This window comes from Euprymna scolopes, chromosome 29, assembly GCF_053919585.1.
Source record: "Euprymna scolopes isolate OS-2025 chromosome 29, ASM5391958v1, whole genome shotgun sequence".
Lineage (NCBI taxonomy): Eukaryota > Metazoa > Mollusca > Cephalopoda > Sepiida > Sepiolidae > Euprymna > Euprymna scolopes.
Window position 1 is genome coordinate 98,973,929 of NC_136510.1, and position 21,411 is coordinate 98,995,339.

The 21,411-nt window shown below is 34.9% G+C and overlaps 1 protein-coding gene and 1 pseudogene across 1 annotated transcript in view; both read left to right on the forward strand.

Moving 5' to 3' along the window:
- Positions 1-21,411, forward strand: part of LOC145252797 (osmotic avoidance abnormal protein 3-like) — a 2,582,558-nt gene that overhangs the window by 62,583 nt on the left and 2,498,564 nt on the right. The window lies entirely within an intron of this gene.
- Positions 19,961-20,087, forward strand: LOC145252998 (U2 spliceosomal RNA; annotated as a pseudogene).

Consider the following 21,411-nt stretch of genomic DNA (forward strand, 5'->3'; position numbering starts at 1 on the left):
GGGGTTCCTTCCTCATAGGTTCCGAAACGGCTGAGCCTATATTTTGCAAATTTCACACAAAGCTAATTTATATATCTGGCAGCGTTCTTAGATATGTTTTCTACAGAAATTCATGCAATAAGTATTAAAAATCGAAAAAAACCTGATCTTAAGTATAGCTTTTCAGGGGAATATTTTATGTTACACTGGCCAAGGGAAATAATAAAATCTCAGCGAATCATTTCTTCTAAAAAAACAAAAACAAACAGATTTATTGTCATCTGGAGATCTAGCTCAGTGGTAGAACATTCGACTACAAATCGAATGATCCTCTGTTCAAGCTCGGATGTACTTAACCATTATTTTAATTTTTCTTATTAATGAGTTCAACTTATGATAAAAGAGAGGTACCATTTAAAATCGCCACAAATCATTTCTTCGTTTGCATATTTTAAAACTAAACATTAATTAGAAGTGATTTTTCCAGAGCATTCATCATCAAGCCCAAATATCAGCTGACATGATACTATAAACAGACAGAATTTGATGAACAACATTATCATAATTATTTTTTCATTTTTATTTTTTTTACATAGTGATCACTACTTATCAAGGCCCGGAAGCCACTCAGGGATAAGGGTTATTGCAAGTACATTACGTTAGTGTGGAGATTTGATGAAGTGTTTACTTAAGGGGGTGGTTCATTAGGAATTTGTTAACGTTGGACTTGAACACATCCAAGTTGTAGTCCGGTGGGAAGCAGGCAGACGGAACAGAGTTCCACAGGCGTGCAGTTCTAAGAAAGAAGCTTTGTTCATGGAATCCGCGTTTTGATTTAGGCACAGATAAAGAGTGGGGGAAACTTTTGACAGTGGATTCAGCTAGACGGGTGTTTTTCGTGAAAGATTGGCGAGGGGGGACCAGAGATTGGAGTTTAGACGAGCACCTGCCATGGAAATAACGATATTTTTATTTATTTTATTTTTATTTATTTATTTATTTATTTTTTTTGCAAATTAGTCCACCGGGCAAATTATTATACAGTGGATGAGGTCAAAAAATGCTGATGTCATTTAGCAAACGAGAGATAGTGATTTTTTGGGAGGGGGGATTCTTCTGAAATTTTATCTAAACAACCTGTGATTTGAAGTCTTCTCCTCTCTCTTGTGTGATGGATGACGTCATCATTTTGTGACGTCACCCCCATCATTTTTGTCTGGAAGGATGACATCACAAAAAGATGACATCATCTGCTGTGCATCGTTATCTCTATAACAGAATAAAACACATTGTATTTTCTTTGTTAAAACAGCTTCAAACTCTAGCCTGCCACTTTCTATGTGTCATATTCATCAAAAAAAATTTTAAACATGACGGCTTGTATTTAAAATTGACAAAATAAAGCAAAAAGCCATGAAAGAAAATGTATTTTTCAAAATATAAAAAAATATATATTTTCAATTTATTATTTGGATTCTTCAGACCATCTTTTCACATTTCAATCAATGCAACCTCCAACCTTCTTCAGGTATATCTTGACAATGCTAATGATACAGAGAATACAATAGAAAATTACTTAAGACTTCTACCCAGTCATGGCTGACGGAACAAGAACATGCTATCCTCGTGGATTAAGTAAAAGATCCCATTCGAAATTCCGTACAGATTGTCAAACTCTGGAATCTTTCTGTCGAACTCTGGAATCTGCATGGAATTTTGAATGGAACCCTTTATTTAATCCACAAGTGTAGCATGCTCTCGTTCCGTCAGCTATGACTGGGTAGAAATCGTAAGTATGGGTCCATGGCATAGTGAATAAAGTACTTAGTAAAATTCAGTTATAGGATATACTCTTCTTGAGGTTGAAGATTCAATCCTCAGTATTGGTAATGTTCAAAAATACAATTGCAAATTACTTAGGATTTCTATTTAGTCATGGCTGATAGAACGAGAGCATGCAACTGTTTTAGACTACATAAAGGGTTCCATTCGAAATTCCATGCAGATTCCCGAGTACGACCGTTTATCTTTTTGTAATTAAAATTCAACTTTTTTTATGATCGTTTACCACAGATTTTGGTACTTTTGAACTTTTTTGAATCAAACAATTGCGTTTTGGCTAAGTTGGGTTTGTTCTAGTTTATCTGATTGGCTGATTTGGATTTATCCTATTATTACGGTTCTAGTTTATTTTAAAAACGAAGATTGACCCCCTCCTCACAAAAAAGAAAAGAGGAGTTTGGTAGGCAAATTTTTTAAAACAAATATATATACGCATACATAAATATATATAGAAAACAGTTTGTGTTTACTATAACCTTTTTACGCAAATATTACGCAAGTATAAATCATGTAGAATATCTGCCTGAATATAATTATACGTAGTAGTTAACTGAAAACGATCATTCCATAAAAACAACGAAAAAAATAATAATTAAAATTAATGTTTAAAAGAATATGCAAATTAGCTAGATCTTTTGCAGATGAATGAAATTCCATGACCCACATATAACAAAGAAAAAAGGGTTTTAATATAAATATCAACACACAGACACACACACAAATTATAGTAGTATCATTCATTAAAAGGTATCTATGTTATAATTATATCAATAATGTGATATAATAATTCATTATATCATATGATTGATATTATCGCTGTGCTTCGGGACAAGATCAAAGTGTAGTATCTGTCCCGGCAGATGCTGCAAGCAAAGACCATATGTGGGGGCGACCCCACATATAAGACCTTGGTCAATGTAGGGGCAACCCTTCATACCAATTGTCACTATCCAGCTCCCCTACTCCCCGGGGAGCTGGTCCCCATTTCCTCTTCACTCCTCACATTAAAAATCGGCCTTGTGCCTAATTTTCTCGGTGGGGGAGCAAATAAATACCATCTGTTCCGGCAGATGCTGCAAGCAAAGACCAGCTATGACTAGCAAAGACCATATATGGGGGTAACCCCACATATCTGAACTTGGTCAAGGTAGGGATCACCCTACGACCACAGTTACTATCCAGCTCCCATTTCCCACCTCTCGGAAGCTGGATCCCCCTTTCCCTCCCCCCTCCCTCTCTCTCCACATTAAAAAACGGCCTTGTGCCTAATTTGCTCAGTGGGGAAGCAAATAAATACAAAGATCAAAGTGTAGTATCTGTTCTTCAGATGCTGCACTTAAGATAATTTGTACCAGTCAATGGAGGGGAGACCCTCTATACTGGGACAATTGTTATTTTTGGTAACCAGAGTGACCCCTTTTAGGGGAGCTGGTTTTTACCTCACATTAAAAACGGCCTTGTGCCTAATTTGCTCAGTGGGGGAGCAAATAAATACCATCTGTTCTTCAGATGCTGCACTTCAATTTCTTGTTCTCTGTCAGTGGAGGAGAAGTCCTTCACGACAGAGACAGTTTTTATTTTTGTTCCTTTTCTCCACATTAAAAAACGACCCTGGTGTCTAACTCTGTCCCGTGGAGAGACATAGTAAATAGGAACATTCATTAAAAGGTACCTACGCTGAATTGTACCGGCCTTCAGAAAGTATGGTATCTCTATTGTTTAGTCAAAAAAAGAGAAATACTCTTAGATTAAAGTAACTTTAATTTTACTTTTTTGGGGACGGAGTGGAATGTTCCAATGATGTCAAACGTTGCCCTCGTGGGTAGACAGGAATATCGGGAAGTACAATTTGATTTTAGTTTACATGCGAAAAAATCATTAGATTTTATTATACAAGGGAAATAACTGTCATTGATTATGTCCCTTAGATTAAACTATTTCAAGGGAGATAACCCATAATTTCTAATGCAGAGTTATTTTTCCTGAAATAAATTTTAATTAAATTTTCTAAATGAATGATGCAAGGAATTATTCCATTTGTCTATATTAACATGAAAACAGCCCTTGCTTGCATGCTGTTTCGAAATAACGTATTCTCTTGACACTTCCTTCTCTGGAGGAAGCTGGTTTCACCCGTCTAGGGTAAATGCCGTACAACATTTGCATATTTATTTTATAAGCAGCTTTAAGAATAGTAAAACGTTTGAGGTCGCTGCTGGTGTGCTGGGTCTGGGATGCTGAGAATAGATATTGATAACAGATACTATATTTGAATCGTAGCCAAAAGGCACAGGGACCATAAAATATGTTTTATATGTTTTATTTTTTATAATCATTTTTTTTATAGCTAAATATTTTAATATAAATGAAAACAAACAAATAAATAAAAAATAATCTAGCGTATTATTATTTTTTTTAATGGCGGTGGGTAGTGTAGTATCAATTTTGTTGTTATCAGATCATCCTACTAGGAATTACCTCCTCCGTTTTAACGGTATGATACTCTTCCCAAGTATTACATCCTACATCCTTTGGGGAAAGGGGTAATGTCCTGCTGTCATGAGATAATCTTCCAAAGGACTACCTTATCTTTCATTTTTTTTTCTTCTTTTTTTCTTTTTTTTTTTTTTCGTGAGAGATGGGAGATTTTGTAGTATCTGTACTGTAGACACGGCCAAAAAATGGAAGAAAAAGCAAGTTACTGTTTGTTTGTTTTTTAAGATGAATTAAAATCCATTATTTTTTTAGCAACTTTTTTTTTCCAATAAAGATAAAAGCCTGAATTTTATGATATGAAAAACAAAATAATATAAAACTTTTTCTACTATTTTTAATAGAATTTTAGATTTTCCAAAAAGACATCATTCACCGACAACATTTGAGTATTTTTTTAAAAAGGCTTTTGAACCAATTAATATTTTTTTTTAGTCTAAATAAGATTTAGGATGGTTTGCTATAAGAATATGCAAAAATATTATAACATAAGTACCTGAATTTCAGATAATTGTATCTTTTATCACACTGTATATATTTAGCATGACGAAATTAAAAAAACCCAAAGTTTAATGATAGAATGGAAGAAACTACGGTAGGCTTGATAGGACTAAATGAAGTTCATTTAATCCTGTAAATTTCCATGTACTTTTTAATGTTTGTGTTGACGATTAAGTGAAGAATGGTTAAGTGAAGGGTTCAATTCTTTTTCAAAAAAATTATCTGCAATCCTCACCGTCCCCCACAATACAATATATTTTGTTCGGTTTGGGTTGATTATTTTAAGCATATTTGTAATCACAAATAAAAAAGGGAGGTTTCACAGCAAATATATATATATAATTTTTAAAATATAATTATCCACTGACATGTGTTTCGTCGTCCACGACTCATCAGAGTGGCCGAATCTAGCGAGATTCGAAATCGGCACCTCGTGATAAGAAGCCTAAACCTCTACCACGGTGCTAACCTCGCCGGACTACTAAATGTATCACTTTTACGTAGATGTTTTTATTTGTTTTTGTTAGCAATACTTTCTTGAATGAATTCAAGTATTTATACGAAAGTGCATTTTTACCTAAATGCTTGTTGGGAATAATTTTCCCATTGACCAATCTGGTGTCCCCTTTTAATGAGGAGCGGCATATATATTATTTTTAAAATATATATTCGAAACTCCGCGGATTAAGGACTATCCATTTATCTAGTGTTTCCTTTTCAGATTAAATATGTTTTTAACTCATTTCAAAGTGTTTTTTAACATATTTCATTAACTGTTTGCTCATATTATAAGCTCTATTTCCTATTTGGTATTATCGAGCTTTTATATCTGGCTGAGATAATTTTATAAATATTAATTCTTTAATATTTATAATTTACTTTAATTTTACCATCTTGGATCATTTTGGTAAATTCAATTGTAATTTTCATTTTTATATATATATAAATATCGACTATGAAAAAAAAAACGTATATCATTATAAAGTTGATTCTTCACTTAATAATTGGTGAAAATTTCGTATTGATTGGATAATTACTTGATTTTTGGTAGAATTTTAAAGAGAGCCTCCGTCAAAAAATACCTACTCTCTCCTTCTGTTTTGACCGTGCCTACTGTACTGTTTCCGTGGCAACATACTCCCAGGTATTACCTTACCTTCTCTTTTTATTAGGGCAATCCTGATTTTTCCAGTGGTATAGGGGGTGATCCCTGCTCATTTGATCGGTGACGCCCTTCTACAGTCACTCACCAACTTGGGTCAACGGCGTGCATCAGCAACTCACACCATCTTGAAACATGGACTGTGGAGACCTGGCCGTTTGATTAACCCCGATGGCAATAGTGAAAGTGAGAATGTATGTCAGAAGGTGTCGACCGGAAGAGGTGTCATGGCAAAGTCGTCGGGGGGTTGTGGTCACTGCTATGTTTTCTTCATTCATCTGCCTCAGAGCTATACTCTCTGCTGTCTCTTCCTTGCTCATCATTGCTCCAAGCCATATCCAATCCTGCGGATCCCTTTTTGGAGGAGCAGTATCGTATACGTTTGTTCCTCATGATACAATCTTTCCAGGATTATCTTATCCGTTCTTTTTTATTGAAGGGGAGGTTTATTGTAGTATTTGTTTCATTGTCATAATACTATTCTCCTATGCTTTACCTCCTTTTTTTTATTGAGATGGAGTATTGTAGCATCTTTTCTATTATGATATCATCCTCCCAGACGTTGACTTTTTTGGGTGGAGGAGGGCGGGGTTGTTCGTCATGATACCATGCTCCCGGTCATTACCTCCTCCTCTTGGACTTGGTGTAGAATAATATGCTGCCTCTGATCACATAGTTTTGCTAGCCTAGGAGTATTGCACATTTTGAATTCTATCGACTATGGTTTGTTGGAAAAAAGAAAACATTCTTTCCACTATTCACCAATAAAAGCTGCTGTCACGATATTGTAACGTTGCAGAAACAAACAAACAAACAAATAATAAATAAATAAATAAAAACATTTTTCTTTCTTTGTTAAAAAAAGGATTTCTTGCTGTTATTCTCCTCGTATCGACACCAGCTTAAAAGTCTTTCACTTCTGCTCCACTACACACCGGCCGTAGACAACCATTTCTTATACGTCCATCTTTTTTGACAACTATTTTTCTTCTGCTCGCACGTTGGCCATAGCTTTCACGTTACACATCCATCTCCTTCGATGCTGACTTTGTTTTTTTTTTGTTTTTTCTTTACAAACTAATCACCACTTATCAAGGTCCAGAGGCCACTCGAGGATAAAGGTTAAAGAGTTGTTGGAATCCATATTAAATAAAGAGTTAGTCAACCACCTCAACAGAAACAACCTTCTTAGTGACATGCAATATGGTTTCTGCTCTGCAAGATCTACAGCAAATGTGCTAATGGTTATATCTCATAGGATTAGTGAATCTCTTGACAAAGGTTTCCTTTCCAGGGCAATTGCTCTTGACATATCGAAGGCCTTCGATAAGGTATGGCATAAAGGCCTACTTCACAAGATTTCCAGCACGTATAACTGGAAATATTTACTCAATAATTAAATCATTTCTCTCTGATAGGCTCATAAGAGTAGTGGTTGATGGGCAGAAATCAGAGGCTCACAGTATTAATGGTGGAGTCCCTCAGGGGTCCATCCTGGGCCCAACTCTCTTCCTGATTTACATCAACGATCTCCCAAAACACATACTTAAATCATTCGTTGACATCTATGCTGATGACCCGACCATCTATGGCAACACATCAAAGGCCATAAATGACAAAGCTCTCTCTGATTCTCTCTCCTCTGATCTTGAGCACGTGGTACAGTGGGGGAAGAGGTGGCTGGTCACTTTTAATGCATCTAAAACCAAGCTTCTATCTTTACATCATCAACGCTCTGATCCCCATCTGGCATCAATTGAAATGGATGGCTCTCGTCTTGGGGAGGCTCCATGTTTTGACAAACATCTGGGATTGACCTTTACTCCTGATCTGAAATGGAGCAAGTACATCAGGTCTGTTGCCAAGGACGCTGGGAAAATGGTGATTCAATATTTTTATGGAGAAATTCTGGTTTCTGATTGGTTGCTGACAGAATATGACACCATTTACTTAATCAGTTCCTATCGATAGTGTCTATAAGTAGAACCTTCCAACTTTCGATGATCATACCCTTTTATTATGTCAAAAATATTGTAACATTCCATAGTAAAAAAAATGAAATCTGTTTATATGTTCTTAAAACGCTATTTAGTTAGACACTAGTCCGGAAATAGATGATTATTTTACCCCCATTTATTATGGTGGCAATGAGTCTCCTTGCTGCTTTGGTTGCTTGGAGACTTGGGTAGAAAAGTATCCGTTAAGAATCCGTTCTTGGCAATCAGCCCGACAGGTGCAGGGCCAAGAACTGGCCCAGTACCTGTCGGACTGAAGTATGCTGTCTGGGTATCACCCAGGAGATCCACTCCCCCAGGCTTTGTCAGCCGCCCTTTGGGAGGAGTAAGCTCATTGCTCATTGCATTAGACGCCCCAACCAGGGAATGCTGACAGGGATGCTCAAGCAATTTTTGTTAGGCAAGAGTGCCCCTTCTTTAGAGGAGCTTGCTTAACACCCTACTTTCTGGACCTTGTGTCACACAATGCTGTGGTGGACAGCATTCAAATATCTACCCTTTTATTATGTCAAAAATATTGCAACATCCCATAGTTAAAAATAATCTGTCTATATGCTCTTAAAACTTTATTTAGTGAGACATTAGTTCGGAATTAGGTGATTATTTTACATTAAATTTATATAAAAAATTGGCCTCTTAATCTAAAAGCTGAAAAAAAAAAATACTACACAAAAATAAATCAAATATGGAGAAAAGCCAACAACAAAAAAAATAAATGAATTGAAAAAATCTTTTTATAGAATCGTTTTTATTTAAATATTTTTTATAATTGTCAATAAATATTTATCAGTATTTGTTTTTCTTGACAAAAATGTTTGTATTTCGTTTTTAAACATTTTTCCGGTTCTTTGTAAAAACTGCTCTCTTATGACATTATCGATTTTTTTATTTTTATTTATTTATTTTTTGCCAATTAGCAATTATAACTCTTTGTTGAAAAAAAATAAAACAAGGTATTAATTAGAGCTTTGAACCCTATAATTCACCCAGAAAGAAAACTACAATTCTCCATTTTTTTAAAGCGATTATGTGTAAGCCGCTTGCAAAACTTTGTTGTAAAAATAAGATAAAGCACAAATCAGTTTCACACATAAATTTAATGTAAAATGATCATAGCTTTCGAACCAGACAGCGTTTTAAAGACATGTAACTAATTTTGTTTGTTTTGTGTTAATGTTCCTGATCAAACTTTAGTGTAAAATGTGTTATTAAGTCAGTAAAGCTTTATATACCCGGCGTTGCCAGGCTGAAAAATATTGGCAGACAGATGGTTTAGTCCCATACTATTCAAACATCTTGACTTATGATTTTTCCCAAAGGGGGTCACATGTTGGATTTATAGAAGCATAAAAATACATCAATTTTCGTTTATGAAAATCAAACAGGAAATAACTCTCACAGCTGAAATAAATATACTTTCGTTTTTAAAGGCAACCGGTGTAATAATATATCTAATAATTATTGAAAATAAATTAAATAAAATATAAATTAAATAAATCAATTTTAAATAATATTTCTAAATAGAACAATGAAGACAATTCTATTACAACAAACAATAATATGGAGCTAATTATTAAAGTAAATTTTATTTAATGTAATATGCAAATGAGGTTATTCCTTGAATGCAGATTCACCTTTGAATAAATGGTATATGTAGAAATTATGCTGGAATGTAAGTGTGTAATCGTCTGATTTCAGTATGAAAATTAATTTGTGAAACAGTGTACCCTTTTATATCAAAGTGTGAACAAACAAACATAGGAATATGACGTCATTATAACAGATGTTTATTCAAGGCTGCATAAAACATGTATATGGTAGATATCGTCACAACCTCCTCTGGCAGGTTGTTCCATGGAACAAGAACATGGACTGAGAATACTGCTTTTTTTTTCGGTTGAACCGAAAATTACGGTAGCACATTTTTTGCAGCACTCGATGGAGACCACCACTTGGAGAGAAAATTTACATGAACACACAGGCGTCATATTTATTTATTTATTTGTTTATTTATTGATTTATTGAGATCAAAGTCCATTCTGATTTCAGATATTCTCCATTTTTAGTGTCGTCGTACACATTTCATTTAGTGGCATTTTCTAGGCCATTCCCTCACCTCATGCCAAGTTGATTTGAAACATACAAACATACAGACATACAAACATACAGACATACAGACATGCAAACATACAGACATACAGGCATACAAACATACAGACATACAAACATAATAACCCTTATTCCTGAGTGGCTTCCGGGCCTTGATAGTGGTGACCACCGTGTAAAAAAACAAAAAACAAACAAAAAAACATACAGACATAGTTTTAATATAATAAATAAACACAGTCCACAAATGAATCGGAAAGATTTTAAAAATAAATTAGTTATTGAAAAAATACATTTCATCAACTTTATTATACATAAATCGAATCTACATTCTTTACCATTTTTTTAAATGAAGAAGTAGTACTAGTTTTTCAAAATTACTCCTTTCAAATGGTTACCATTAATGGCATGGAATTCTTGGATTCGGATGTAAAAGTTCTCCAAGACTTCTTGCGGCATATTTACCGGAATTGCCTCAATCTCGTTTGCAATGCATTCTTTGAGAGCCGGAACTGATCTAGGTGGGTCACTTTCGAACACTTTCGTTTTAAGATAACCCCATAAAAAATAGTCACAAAGACTCAAATCGATTGGACGAGGGGCCCAATGGATATTTCCGTTGCAAGAAATGATACCACCTGGATATAAAGCATTAAGAGCATCAATGGAAATTCTTGTCATGTGACTTGCCCATCCTCTGCAAAACAGGCAAGTTATTTATCATCTCAACATAGTGCTGAGCATTTACAGTGACTGCATTACCAGCCTCATTTTCATAAAAAAAAAAAAAATGGACTGATAATTTCTCTTGCAGACATAGTTCACCATACCGTTACTTTCTGAGCATGAAGGGGCTTCTCATAAAGCAAGCAAGGGTTTTCCCCCACCCAATACCTGAAGTTTTGTTTTAGCCACGATGCTCACCCATTCACTGCTCCATGACAAAAGCATATTCTTATTGTTTTGACTCTCGAGTGTATATCCGACACAGACACGGTTAATCAACCGAGGGCAATTGCTCTTGACATATCAAAGGCATTCGATAAGGTTTGGCATAAGGGCCTACTTCACAAGATTTACAGCTATGGTATCACTGGAAATGTTTTCTCAATAATTAAATCATTTCTCTCTGATAGGTTCATAAGAGTAGTGGTTGATGGGCAGAAATCAGAGCCCCAAATGCTGGAGTCCCCCAGGGGTCCATCCTGGGCCCCACTCTCTTCCTGATCTACATCAATGATCTCCCAAAACACATACTTAATTCATTCGTTGACATCTATGCTGATGACACGACCATCTACGGCAACACATCAAAGGCCGTAAATGATAAAGCTCTCTCTGATTTCCTCTCCTCTGATCTTGAGCGTGTGGTTCTGTGGAAGAAGAGATGGCTGGTTACTTTTAATACATCTAAAACCAAGCTCCTAACTTTGCATCATCAATGCTCTGTTCCTCATCTAGCATCAATTGAAATGGATGGCTCTCGTCTTCATGTTTTGACAAACTCCTGGGTTTGACCTTTACTCCTGATCTGAAATGGAACGCGTATATAAAGTCTGTTGCCCGGGGCGCTGGGAAAATGGTAGGATCCTTCTACGGCTCCAGAAGATATCTCACTACTGATGCAATTCTTTATCTATATAAAAGCCAAGTATGTCCAAAGATGGAGTACTGCTGCCACATCTGGGCTGGAGCTTCAAAAAACAGCCTATCCTGCCTTGACAAAATACAAAATAGACTTCGTGGCTTAGTGGTGAATGCTCTCTTCTCTTCCCTGCAACCTCTCTCCCACAGAAGAGACGTTGCGAGCCTGTCTTTGTTTTATCGTTATTTCCATGGCAAGTGCTCGTCCGAGCTCCAACCTCTGCCCCCCCCTCGCCATCCTTCATGATAAATACCCGTCTAGCTAAAACCACTGTCAGTAATTTCCCCCACTCTTTATCTGTGCCTAAATCAAAACATAGATTCCATGAACATAGCTTTTTTCTGAGAAGTGCACGACTGTGGAACTCTCTTCCGTTTGCCTGTTTCTCACCTGACTACAACTTGGATGTCTTCAAGTCCAACATAAACAAATTCCTGATTAATCGCCCCCTTAAGTAAGACACTTTATCAAATCTCCAATACCAACTATTACTATGATATTATCCCATTGATTATTGTACACAAAATAACCCTTAACCCCGAGTGGCTTACGGGCGTTGATAAGTGGTGATCCCCATGTAAAAAAACAAAAACAAAAAAAAAACAAAAAACATTATTCTATATAAAAGCATATAAAATATCAACTGATACACACTCTGGAGTCAAGACAATGAAAAGAATATGCTGTTGTCCTAGCCCTAATGATAACTGACATCTGAAGGCAAGGTTTAACCTCCCTCCCACAATGATACCCCCCCATTGCTCCTTCATTTAAAAAAAAATGTTAAAGAATGTAGATTCAATTTATGTATAATAAAGTTGTTAAAATGTATTTTTTCAATAACTAATTAATTTTTAAAATCTTCCCAATTCATTGGTGGACCCTGTGTTTCAATCTTTGGGATGTGACGGTGGATTAGTGGTTAACGACACGGACTGACGACTTGGGTGTTCCACATTTGAATCCTGTTCATTTCACAAAAATCACTTTCACTTAGGGATGTTGGCAACCTTTGCATAGTCTCTCCTGTAAGTACCCCATGTCTTTGTAGAAAGAATTCTGGCTAGAAAAATATCGGAGAAACCAATGCCAACAACAGAATCTTGGAATTCATATGATATGGTGATGATTTCACTTTTTCATTCATGAAATCATCATCATCAAATACCATTGTAGATATCAGTTCTTTTTTTTTTTTTTTTTTTTACATAGGCATCACCACTTATCAAGGCCAAGCGGTCACTCGAGGATAAGGGTTAAAGAGTGTACAGTCGAAATTGGACAATATAGTAACCGTTAGTAATGGAGATTTGGTAAATTTGTTAACTTAAGTGGAACGGCTTGTCAAAAACTTGTTTACGTTAGACTTGAAGACAACCATATTGTAGTCAGCTGGAAAGCAGGAAAACGGAAGACAATTCCATAGACGTACAGTTCTAATTCTTTACCAATGGTTTCAGTCAACCGATTACTTTATGCCACTCTCTTACTCAATGCCATGTTTAACTGAAACGCACACAAACAAACATACATAAAGACGTTTCATTTATCGATTTTAGTGAGTTAGGCATGTGAAATAAGAGCATTCGATTAAATTAAAGATTGGAATTCACGTTAGGGTTTGAGTTAAGGAACACAAACCCTAACGTGAATTCTGCATGACCAACGCACCACATTTGAAAAGACTACCGTAAAAACAACAAACGGGTTTCTACTGATTTTATGCCCCAACAACAACATGACAAAAAAAAAGAAGGAAAAAAAATGATATACTGATGATGAAGTGTATCTTCGAAATATATTTATAAATTTCAAACAAAATAAATATCTGTTTATTTTGTAATAATGGGTTGTTTTGACTTCAAATGTATCTAATACGTATTTTATTTTATTTAAAGAGTGGAATATGTATTTATCAAATTGCATTGTTGATATTAATTCGTTTTAGTTTTAATCAGTTGCATGACTGACCTTATTAAACAGTTACTGATGTCAAATTCAATTTCTTTCTTGGATAGAATTAAAGATGTTCTCATCAGACTGCAGACTAGTGTTGGAATGATTAATCGGTATCGGGAATTGGAAAAATCGGAACATTTGAGGGTATAAGAATCGGAAAAATGTGTGCTTATTTTCCAGTGCCAAAAACAATTCTTTTAATTGTCTTTTTTTTTTATTTCATTTTGTTTAAAAGTAAAATCTTCCATTGCTGGCAATAATGATAAAATAATAAATATTTATTGATTTTAAACTACCAGTAAAACTAAAATCGATAGATCATCTCCCACAGGTGTATTTTTCTGTTCAGGAAGATATCTGCACATTTAAAATGTGCTTTTACAGTAATCGGTGAAAAATAACAAGTCTGTAGTTAAATATTTAGAGATTTATAAAGAATCGGAATCGGTAATTGTATCAGAATCGGGAAAAATATTCCAATCGTCCCATCACTACTGCACACGTCTACGATGACAGTACTTTGTGCACCTTAAACCACACTTCAGCTTCATAGCTCTTCAACTTACAAAGTTATATTTTATTTATATTATTTACTAGCGCTACCGTATCCTGGTATTGCCCAAGAAAATCAAGGCAACTAAAACTTACCTCTCCCCAATTAGGCCAGTGCATGAATCACTAGTCTCTCTCTCTATCAGAGAGTCTCAAATCTAATACATCCCACACTGTCAACCAAGCTTCAACCTCTGTCACATCGCTGCAATGTTGTATCCCTGTGCCTGATTTACAAGTACTTTAATGGAATGTGCTCAGATAAACTCGTAACACTGATGCCCTCTTGATATAAATACTCCTTGATTAATCAAACAAGTAGCAAAATATCACCCCTTCACTGTAGAGGTTCCCTGATGGCGGAGATCCATTTATCTAGAAATTTTCTTTCCTTGAACTACTAGACTTTGGAATTCCTTCCCTATTTCCTGCTTCTCTGACTGTACTAATATACAGCAGTTAAAACGTAATATGAACTGACATTTCGCTACTCAACTCCCTACTTAGAATGTTCCCGTAGTCTTTGTCACTAATTCACTGTAGCCTCTTGCATTTCAGTGTCATTGTGCTCTTTGTTTGTGGTGAAAAAAAATAAAAAGAAGATATTTTTCCCCCAAAATGTTAAACCTTTATCCCTGGCATAAAAATATTTGTTAAATGAATTACGCGGTTTAGTAAATTTAAAACAATAAAGTACAAAATATGCTCTTCTTTGTCTGCACCCTGATTACTGCTGACGGTTGTTTGAACATATCGACTTCCTGACCTAAAGTGCACCAAACATTGCTGTTACTTTTTCCGTTGCAAAACTCAATCATGTTCTTCAAAGCCAAAGACATAAACAATTTCCCTCTCCAGCATGACCAAACCAATCACCAGGAATAAAAAATATATATGGGAAAATAAAAGACTTTAAAACTGTGAATTAATATTTACAATTAAATTTATTATTCGACAGAATACCCCAAAAGCGATTTTCAAAATCCTTATTCCGCTGAGTTTTAAAGAATGCCAGTCTTGCTATTCTTCTCATCAGAGGACAGAAATTAGCAAATTATAATTGTACCTATTTACAATGCCTCCCCACGGGACAGAGTTAGACACCAGGGTCGTTTTTTAACGTGTAGCAAGGCTAGAAATTTGCTGGTTGATGCATTAGATGAAACAACAATTATCGATGTTAGGGGATGTGTGTTTCTTGATAGAAGCGTTGATTGAGTTTGAATGAAATAAAATACGTAGTAGATACACGTACGTTTGAAGCCAGAAGCAACGCATTATTACGAAAATAAACAGATATTTATTTTTGTTTGAAATTTATAAATATATTTCGAAGTTAAACTTCATCCTTGACCAATACACCGTTCCGACATTTGAAAATACTACTTATTTTCCCCTATAATAAGCTCTTTCTATTGTGTCTGTATTGAGCTTTTGTATTTGGTTGGGATTAATTCATTAATATATAAATATTTATATATATATCAAATTGATCTCTGATTATATCAGGTAAATATTTCTTTTCTGCTGTATTGATAGTATATATATATATATATATATAATAAAAAAAAAGTTGTTTTTTTTTACACCGTGGTCACCAATTATCAAGGCCCGGAAGCCACTCAGGGATAAGGGTTATTGCAAGTACATTACGTTAGTGTGGAGATTTGATGAAGTGTTTACTTAAGGGGACGGTTCATTAGGAATTTGTTAACGTTGGACTTGAACACATCCAAGTTGTAGTCAGGAGGGAAGCAGGCATACGGAACAGAGTTCCACAGGCGTGCACTTCTAAGAAAGAAGCTTTGTTCATGGAATCCACGTTTTGATTTAGGCACAGATAAAGAGTGGGGGAAATTTTTCACAGTGGATTCAGCTAGACAGGTGTTTTTCGTGAAAGATTGGCGAGGGGGGACCAGAGATTGGAGTTCAGACGAGCACCTGACATGGAAATAACGCTAAAACAAGGATAAGCTCGCAACGTCTCTTCTGTGGGAGAGAGGCTGCAGGGTAGAGAAGAGAGCATCCCCCACTAAACCACAAAGTCTATTTTGTACTCTGTCAAGGCAGGATAGGCTGTTTTTAGCAGCTCCTGCCCAGATATGACAGCAGAGTGCTCTGTTATAAGGGAAAAATTCCGAAAATAAGACCGTATATTTATATTTTAATTTTCAGAAAATTTAGATAAGTCATCGATAACGTTGGTTTCAAATAGGGGACCGTTTTTGATACCCATATGAAGCTCTTTTCAGTCGATACTCCTCTGTTTTATAGCCGGAGTTGGAAACATATATATATATATTACAAAATCGCGTGCAAATCTCGTTTTTTTATTTATTTATTTTATTTTATTTTTTTTGTTTTTTTTAGCAACCTTAAAATTCAAATAAAATATTTTTAATAATTGCCCATTTAATATTTTGGATGCTAAAAAAAAGAAGAGAAATTGTATGTACTTTAAAATCTTTCTGTTGTATGTTATTCTAATATATGTGAACTTTTTATCGCGTCACCTATGAAAAAATATATTGTTTTTTTAAACTATTAATTTCAAATCTATTAATCAAAATTTTTTCCGGTCTTAAACAAAATTGTTTTTATCCTAACTCAATTTCTAACTAACTAACTATATATATATATATATATATATATATATATATATATATATATATATATATATATATATATATTAGGGATGGGATGATTCCAAAATTTTGATCGATTCTGTTTTAAATATTTTATTCCAATACGATTAGCGGTTCCAATTCTTTTAAAATCACTCAATATTTATTTATAGAGTTTTTTCTTTAGATTACCAAAGAAAAAAAAAACCCAATAAATATATATATTTTCCTTAACGTAAAAATACACTTGTATGGGTGATGTATACATCTTAATTTTGCTTGTAGCTAAAAATCAATACACATTTACCATTTTATCTTTAGTAGCAGCAATGGAAAACTAAATTTTAAACAAAAACAAAACAAATATTAAACAATTACAAGAATCGTTTTTGGCATCGGAAAGTAAGCACAATTTTCTCAGATTCCGATACCTTAAAAAGTTCTGACTTTCTGAATTCCCAATTACGATTAATCGTCCCAACACTAATATATAATGTGCATATTTATATATCTTCCCTCTGTACATAAATTTAAATTTGTGATACCATATATATATATATATATATATATATATATATATATATATTATATATATACGTTTTATTTTTATTACCATATCTTTCTGTTAAGCTACATTATTGTTTCAGCTACCCGGCCGTTTTTTTGGCCGTCTGTAGCTTCCTCAGACTTTTACAGAAATGTTCGTTATTATGGGATGAAAGAGTGAATGAGGTCAGGAGGGTACGAGGAGGGCGGAAGAAAGAGAGGAAGGGAACAAGGGGTGGAAGGTGGGAGGGGGCGCTTGGTATGTAGGTAATGTTTTAGTTTTGGGGTTTAAGGAACTTGTGGGGGAGGGTCTGGGAAGTTCATTTCTGGTGTGGCTGAGGGCATAGGGATACATGGAGGGGCAGGGGAATATGTGGGGGTAGGAGGAGGGGGTTACTTTAAAATTCGAGTCTTAATGTTAAAGTTTTTAGCGTCTCGTTGGTGAGATGATTTCTTGGTAAGTATGTCTTGACCTGTTGGGTGTTCGCTTATGTTTGGAGGCGGGGGGGGGGCTATGATTCGGTTTATTTATTTTTTTAGTTTTAATTTTGTTGTTAATTGTTTGGAGAGGGTTAGCTAGCGGCCGCGGGCACGGGTATACACATGCGCACGTACACACATATATACTTAAAAGAAACGGTCACGTGTACCCATACATCCCCGCTCTGGCGTGCAAATATATGCACATATGTGCGCCTGCATGCATAGACACCCGCATATTTGCTCTACAACAGTATTGAGCACTTTCTTCAGTTTTTATTATTTCCAATAAATATATATATTCCCGAAATTACAGATTTTGTTATGTACCATTTTTAGTTTTTGTTCGCTCTTGACAACAGTTGTGTGAAACGTTGAGTTTTATTTAGTTGGTTCACTTCGTTTCTGGTTTTTTTTTTTTTTTTTTTTTTTTTTTGTTAATACGAACACATAATCTATCTATCATAATATATATTTCACCAAATTACAGAATTCTTATCAAGTGCCACTTTTCGCTTTTGTTTGCACTTGATAAAGCCCGCGTAACAACTGGGCGAAACGTTGAGTTTTAGGTCTTCCGCGTCTCCATTTTTAATTCATACCGTCGGATTTATTATATTTTTATTTTATCAAATATCACTTAACGCATTTAACGAATGCCGAAATTCAACCCGAGAAACTTATGGATGCGCGTGCGCGCGCGCGCACACACACACACACACAGATAAACATTCGCATTTCATTCATTTAGATTCTGATAAACATCTTTACAAAAAATATAAATTGTCGATAGTTCCGTTTATAAAGCATCCACCCACATTCCCTTCTGTAGATTCTAAATGTCCACTTGTAACTGTCAGATGTTTTATTGATCTGTCGGACTTTAGGTTTTGAAATCCAATACCAAATAATTCCAAAATGGAAAATTCCTCATTTTTATTTCCTTTTAATTTGTCAATGCAATAATCCAGGAATAAATCTAAAAATGATAAAAGCCATAAAGATTAAAAGACTCCATTTTCTATAATGTTTGGACATTTTGTTGACCAAGCAACATGTTTTGCTGTTTGCTATTTAAAGAACATTTCGCAAAAACGAAGCATTGTTCTACCATTAATTGCATTTCTCCCCCCCCCCATCTCTCTCTCTCTCTTCCCCTCCTCTTTCTCTCTCTCTCTCTCTCTCAATTTCAATTTTGGCAGAATGAACATTTCTCATTCGTGTTCAATAAAGCATCTTTTATGATTATTTTCATACTTTTTCCAATGAATAAGACTCTCTACGCTCGATCTTTCTATCCTCATCGACCCTTCATGACAATTTTGTGTGGTAGCAACCGAAACTAATGCTATCTTCTATATCAAATTTCTCTTAGTCTATCTATCTGTCTGGTCCGATTTGGCTGACATTTTGTATGGACCTTTATTGTGATAAGGTGCAGTGAATTAAGTGTTATAGTATCCGTTCGATACACAGTTAAAGACCAACAGGTATTAATAGAGAATAGTCACCACAATATCACATTTACTCTAGAAATCTCAAAAACTACTGGGCCGATATGGCTGAAATTTTGTATAGACCTTTCTTATGATAAGGTGCAACGAACTAAGTATTGTGGTATCCATTTTATGCACAGTTAGGGATTAATATGCATTGATGCAAAAAATGAACTCGAATGAAACCATATTTAGCCATCAATTTGATATAAAGTTATCATTCTATAACTTCTGTCCATTTTATAAATTGTGAAACCAATTCTGAGTGATCTTCTATGATACCTTTATCATGCAAAAAGAAAAAAGTGAGACCTTTGTTTTTATTTTGTTGCTTTTTTAGATCAAAGTGTAGTATCTGTTCCGGCAGATACTGCAAACAAAGACCCTATGTAGGGGCGACCCCACATATAAGACCTTGGTCAATGTAGGGGCAACCCTTCATACCAATTGTCACTATCCAGCTCCCCTACTCCCCGGGGAGTTGGTCCCCATTTTCCCTTCACTCCTCACATTAAAAATCGGCCTTGTGCCTAATTTGCTCGGTGGAGGAGCAAATAAATACCCTTTTCTTGGCCTTTTGGCCAAGATCAAAGTGTAGTATCTGTTTTTACTACATGCTGTACTTATTGTGATATAAAGTGGGGGATCACCTTTCTGTATTAATTTAATGTAAAATGATCACCCACTTTACAACCAGTCAGTCTCAAAGCCATTCAAGTCATTCTCCAGATCATTCAAGTTGTTTTTGAAGGATTCCAGTTATTTTTTAAACATTCAACTCATTCTTAAGGTCATTGAATTAATCCTTAATTTCATTAAAGTCATTCTAAGTCATTTACTTTTTATTTATTTAAGTCATTTCAGCCCATTTTTTCGGTCATTTTAGTTTATCTTTAAGAATTTCATGTCAATCCTACATTCACGCATTCATTCATTACACGAGAGCACGTGACTAATGGCTATCGACCTTGTTTTTTTTACAAAGTAGTCACTATTTATCAAGGCCCGAAGGCCACTTGAGGATAAGGTTTAATGAGTGCACAATGGTCAAGGGGAACATGTCAATCATCGTTAGTAGTAGAAATTTGGTAAATCGGATTACTTAAGGAGACGGCTCATCAAGAATTTGTTCACATTTGACTTGAAGACAACCATATTGTAGTCAGTTGGAAAGCAGGAAAACGAAACAAAGTTCCACAGGTGTGCAGTTCTAAAGATTGTAAATATTGGAACAATTTAAAACAAATATTTGTTTTAACTGGCACATTCCTATCTCCCTGAGCAGAAAGAAGCCTCGTTTTTGTCTACAATGTCAGGAACCTTTCACAATTTTTTACCATTTTCTTACAAATTGTTTAGACTTGCAACCAACCCATCAAAAATATTATAAAACTCAAAACCGAATGAAATATTCAATCCAATTTACATTTACGATTGCTACACTACCACCTTACATTCATTAACCCTTATCCTCGAGTGGCCTTCGGGCCTTCATGTGGTTACTTCCAAGTAAAAAAAAAAGAAAAGATTAACCCAAACCAAATATTCAAATACTTAAAACAAATGGCATCTATTATAAAATCTTCTGTATAAATAAAACAATGTGCCTGTCTGTGTGTAAATATTTAACCGATAAACTGTTAAACTACTGGTCACGTAACACCGAAATTAACAGTAAATAATAATCATACGCCAAAATAGCATTGGACCCTAAATTCTTATTACAGAAGATTGTATATGGCACCAACATCGTTAGATCTCTACATAAAAATAAAAATTGTCTATACATCGTTGAAAAGGGCTTATCAAGGCCGAAATATTTGATTTACAATGTTTACATTTATTTGGAAGAAAAAAATCTTGCATTGTGATTTGGTTTGAAAATGTTTCTCTCTCTCACACACACACACACACACACACACACACACATATATATATATACATATAAATATATATATAGCTTTAAGGAAAAGAGAAAGATCAATTCCACAAAAGGAGACTTATCCGGATA